General features: G+C 60.9%; 1 protein-coding gene and 1 long non-coding RNA gene across 10 annotated transcripts in view; both read left to right on the top strand.

Annotated features, from left to right (window-relative positions):
- LOC116539316 overlaps positions 1–338 on the top strand; it is a 942-nt gene extending 604 nt beyond the window's left edge. Inside the window, exon 3 of the long non-coding RNA XR_004263992.1 lies at positions 4–338. This is a non-coding gene — a long non-coding RNA (uncharacterized LOC116539316). The remainder of the gene's footprint in view (positions 1–3) is intronic.
- The window catches only part of PRKCZ (protein kinase C zeta), a 125,145-nt gene that overhangs the window by 67,511 nt on the left and 52,387 nt on the right, over positions 1–5,247 (top strand). The window contains exon 1 of one of the 9 annotated variants that reach the window (XM_032262154.1): positions 4,542–4,550. The exons of the other annotated variants lie outside the window; for them this stretch is intronic. The gene's annotated coding sequence lies outside the window, so the exon portion shown is untranslated. Of the gene's footprint in view, positions 1–4,541; positions 4,551–5,247 lie in introns of those variants that run through there. 9 annotated transcript variants of the gene reach the window in all.

Below are 5,247 nucleotides of genomic sequence, written 5' to 3' on the forward strand. Positions count from 1 at the left end.
TAGTTAGGGTCATGGTAGTAGTTAGGGCCACAGCGGTAGTTAGTTAGGGTCATGGTGTTAGGTAGGTAAGGCCATGGTGGTAGAGCCTCTGTGGTAGGATAAATCCTACCCTTCTAGGATGAGAGGATGAGACGCAAGAGAGGCTGTGCCTGTGCTCTCCCCACCACGTGAGAGCATGGTGAGCGTGCGGCCGCCAGCCGGCGAGGAGAGACCAGCCCTGCGGGTGCCCTCATCCTGACTCCAGCCTCAGAAACGTGAAAAAGTAAATGCCTGTCATTGAAGCCGCACAGCCCATGGTAATTTGCATGGCAGCTGAGCTGACTGAGGCAGTCGTGGCTCTTGGTGGCGTCAGCGGCCCTGAACCCTGGTTTTGGTTTTTGTCTCCGGTGGGATGGCCGGCCCGGCTTTCTGCGTGGCCTCTGGAGGGTCCTCAGGCGCCTGCACACGCGCAGCCTAGTGGCGCATCTCTCTGGCGCCGCCGCCTCCTCAGATGCCTCCAACACGGTTTTGCACATTTTCCGGCTCTTACGGATTGTTCATGGGAGGAGGTTGGGACTCCCACCAGGTGCATGGCGTCCCCTCGCGGCTCAGTTCCTGGTTCTGAGTTATTCTGACTCAGCTGCACGTGCGCACCGCGGCCTTGCTGGTGTGGCTGTGAGCCAGGCCCTTCGGGTCTGTTTTCGGGTGGGGGACACGGAGCTCAGCAGTGAGCAGCTTCTTGTTGGCATTGAAGTGTTTGTTTGTGTTAGTGAATCCAGAACAAAAAGTCTTCCGTAGAAGGGGTGGTATTTGGTGTGAATTTATTTACAGCCGACTGCTTGGAAGTTGGCATACATCTTTCCACGGAAACTGAAAATACCGGCCAGGCTCTCAGTCATTTCACAAAACCTTGATTTATGTTACAACAAATTAGGGTGTTTTCAGCAGAACTGACTGTGAGGCCGAACTGTTGGGATGTAATTCCTTCCGCAAACATCTCTTGGGGCACTTTCCCGCACGGCTGCCAACAGCGTCTGCGGACAGAGGGCACTGTGGGGGGCCTGGCTTCTTGGGAACCAGACGCTGTGGCCCTTGTCCCAGCCCTGCTCCCCTGAGGAGGGAGACAGGGGGCCCTGGGCTGGCCACAAGATGCAGAGTGACCATGGGTCCCTGTGACCTTCGACACTCTCCCAGGGAGCCCAGGAAAACTCAGCGGGCTCTGTGGTGCCCCCACCTTCCTCTGCAGGTAGGCCCGAGTACTCGAAGGAGGCTGGAGCCTGGGCGGAGGGCAGCACCAGGTTTCCCCATCAGATTTGCTCAGGGCCCCTCGGGCAGTCCATGTCACAGTGGCTGTCCTTCGGGGGCCACGCGTCCAAGCCAGGATCTCCTCCCATCCACGCGGGGATTTGCTCCCTGGAAGGAGCCGCTGGCTGCTTCTCGCCGACAGGTACCACTTCCTTCTCTTTCCACGGAGTGCAGTTCCTGTCCCAGGTGTCCACGTTGGCCACTGTGGGAAGGCGTCAGGCAGCTGAGTTCCCACAGGTGGGATTGCCAGGGCCCAAGGATGTAGCCCTGTCCTGAAGCTGCTGCCCGATCACTCTGTCCAAGGCTGCCTGGGGCAGCGTCCCCCGGGGGTCCTGCGGGGCCTCTCACACAGCATCCAGCGTGTGTTCCCGTTGTGGTTCCTGCCCCTGCCGGCAGCAGACACCAGAGACCCGGCTGCCAAGGCCTGTTTGTTTCCTCCACCGGAAACTCTTCCTCAGTGAACAAGGCTCTGTTTCATAGACTTTTAAAAACCAAAGTCTGCTGGCATTGGTGGCCTCGGCGGGCTGGTCTGCTGGCCTGGGCTGCAGGGGCTGCCTGGCTGGGGCAGTGGCCCAGGCGGGTGCTGCCCACAGGTTATTTGGCTACAGGTGATGGGCAGCTCATCCGCCATGTGTCCATGTGCTGCTGGTGGGTAGCCCAGCTCACTCCCTGGCCTCTCTGTGTGGGGACCCTGCCCACCCTGCCCCCTGCCCACTCCAAGCTGATTGTATGTCTCGGTCATCTGGCTACCCTGGGCCCATGACATCACCGAGGAATGCACTCGTCTGATTGGCTTAGACCCCAGATGAGCAAGCCCAAGGCCTCGGGCGTCAGAGCCACCCATGGGGGCAGCTGCACGCTGTGGCCATGGCCCATGGCTGGGGAATGGCATTGCCCAGCTCCACCACAAGGGGACCTGAGGCTTGGACTGTGAGACTGGCCCAGGCTTGCCGCCCGCCCCTCACCTGGGGTCACCTCCCCGAGGGGCGCCACTACCTGAGGAGCCCTCCTGCTGCTGCATCGTCCCAGGGACACGCCCACCCATCCCTCCTGGGCCCCACTTCCACCTGCCTGTCCCTGTGATACCCGTTGTGCCGTGCCACACCACATGGCCCTGGCACCCACAGGGCCAGGCCCTGCCTGTTCCCAGGGGTCTGGGTGTCCCATGTACCTGGATGTGAGAGGACAGAAATCAGCAGAGCTCGGCTCCCCGTTAGCCGGACTCAGCCTTGGCTGTGCCTCTTCTCTCAAGCTCTTCTGTGCCGTGTGGTTGCACTTAGTGGCTATAGGAAGCGGGAAGTGGTTGCCTCTGTGGGAGCCTGGGCGGTGGCTGCCCATCCCCGAAACAGACCCTGTGCCCCGGGCAGCCATCCAGTCCCCACCACAGCGGTGCCCGAAACCTTTTTCCACATCTGCTTCTATGGCTTTGTGTTATTCTTTAGTCCCTGTTAAAAGCATAGCATGTTCTCAGTCGCATTTTCAGCTGGGAAATAGGTCCTAGTTAGAAATGGAAGTCTGAGTTCAGCCTTGCCATCCGGGCTGGTCCCTCGGAGGGGCTGCGCCTCCACTGCCCCGCCCCCGCTCTGGGCCACCCGGGTCCTCGGGTGCTCCTCCCTGTTTCTCTTCACACTCCGGTCCTGCTGGCCCATCCCACCAGCCCATATCCTGTCTCCCACCGCCCTCAGCCCCTCTGACGGTGCCTGCATGGCGGGCACTCTCCAGTGCAGAAGGAAGGAAGGACTGATAGGCAGCTCTGCCGGGGGCGCTCCGGCCGGAAAGGCGGTGGGAACCCTGGTGCAGGGTAGCCAAGGCTCGGGGGCTCTGCATCAGTAAATAGGCGAATGGCGTTTTCCTGCGGCTTTTGGTGGCTTATTAGGACTCCGCGTCCGTGTGCCCTGTTGTTCCTGACAGTCCCCTGCCAGGGTGGCCCAGTGCCCACCGTAGAGGGTGCAGGTCAGTTTGTGGACTGATGGCCAACCAGGCTGAGTGAGGCAAAGTGGAGAGTCCCACCCAAAACCCCGAACTCCAGCGTCTGGGCCGTGGGCAGCGCCGGGACACGGTAGCTCTGGACATGCATTGGTGGTCGCTGCTACTCTCATGTCTCGATTTGCCCAGGACATGCTGGCAGCTGACTGTGCCGCGGAGGCTGGAGAGGAAGGCAGGCGGCCCCTAGCTCCTGGAGCTCAGAATCCAGTGGAAGTCACTGCCCAGGGAAGACGCGGAGTCTGGAGGTGGCAGTGCCCGTTTTACCCGCACCCTTGGTGACAGCTGCACCCCGGCTTCTGGGGACCCCGGGTCCCAAGGGCACCTCACTATCCCGTCTTCCTGGTCACTGACCTGGGCCACCATAGGAGGCACCTGGCTGTCTGCATGTCGCTTGGCTCCTGACTTGCCCCTGTCTGGACACCGCAGGCCTGTCCTCTGGCGTTGCTTTGGGCTGTGCTGGTCACCCCATGTAGCAGTGCCGTGTCCAGGGAACAGGGAGCCCTCAAGTGCCCCCTGACCTGCTGCCAGGGACACGGCCCCTCCCTCACCGCCCCCACACCCCAGGGCTGTCACCTGTCCCAGCCTGCTGCTCCAAGCTTAGTGTGTTAAAATGTGTTTTCTACGTCTTGTCAGCGTGCAAGGCGCGAGATTGCCATGGAAACTGAGCTCCTCAGAATTCCTAATTATAGAATCTCAAAGGAACGCACAGAGCCCCTTGAGATTGTCAGAGTTAAGGCTGAAGGAGGGGTAGTGGCCCTTGTGTTCCCCACAATTTTGTTCCCTGCTTGCCTCAGTGGAGCCTGGCACCCAGGGAGGTGGCAGGATGGGGTCCCCAGTGGGCATGTGACATTGAGCCAGCTCTGACTCTGGAGCCAGGTCCCTCCTGCCACAGCCAGTGCTCAGCGTGACCCATGCGGCTGTGCCATCCACTGTGTGTGGGGCATTGTGGGAGACCCCAGGCTGTGTCCAGACACACCCCTGGAGGGGCTCCTGCTAAGCTGGGCTTGTCTTTGGGACCATTCTCCGCAGAGGTGGCCAGGGGCTGTGCAGTGCTCGGCCCACAGCCTCCTCGCAGTGAGACCTGGGGGGCCTGGGGCCATTCTCAGAGCGTGCGTCCCGGATGGGCTCGGTGCCCCCACGCCCTTCTTTTCACAGCGCTGACTGTTGCTTAGGTCAGGAATAGGCAGAAACACAAACGCTGAAGGTGCGACTGTGACCTTTGAGGGGCAGGAGCTGCCAGGTCCCCCCAGTGTCCCCATCCAGAGGCCCAGAAAGGCAGAGTGGCTGCCATACAGCATGTCCAGGCCCCCTGTGCTTGGGGAACCTTCTAGTCAGTTGTCTGAAGTTAGAAAGTTGGGGCAGGGTTTGGGGTTGCTTGTTTTGGCAGTTGCAGAATCCCCCAAAAAGATAGGAATGTGGATTTTTCAAGGAAGGTGCTGCTTTGATTCAGAAGCTAAGGAGGCTCTGAGAGCAGTCTCACCTTGAGACAAACATCAGGCCAGTCCCAACGTTGGGGCGTCCTGCAGACACCCAGCCTGCACTCAGAACTGTCACAGCCGGAAAGCAAGGGGAGTTTGAGGAGTTCACAGCGCAGCGGGGCCCATGAGCCAGGACGGAGACACATGGGCCCCCGACAAGGAAGGATGGGGACACTTGAGTTCGTCCCGGCGGGGACTGGGACGCCGGGCTGTGTGCTGTGTCCCCTGGGAGAGTTTGTTCACCCTGCCGGGGGCTGCCTGATGAGCCTGGCATCTACTAGGACATCATTGAGTCTCTTTACTGATTGAACCTGAAGGGCGTCCAGTTGGCGCATTTTCAGACTTTCCCAGGTGCACTGGGGGTGGGTCCCACGTGTCCGCATCCGGCCTGCTAGGTCCAGAGCTGTGCGTCCGTCCCTCAGCTCCGCCCCTCGGCACCACCCCCGGCTGTGCGTCCGGCCCTCGGTTCCGCCTCCCGGCTGTGCGTCCGGCCCTCGGC

The sequence above is a fragment of the Sapajus apella genome, unplaced genomic scaffold, assembly GCF_009761245.1.
Source record: "Sapajus apella isolate SASKATOON/1434 unplaced genomic scaffold, GSC_monkey_1.0 scaffold127, whole genome shotgun sequence".
Lineage (NCBI taxonomy): Eukaryota > Metazoa > Chordata > Mammalia > Primates > Cebidae > Sapajus > Sapajus apella.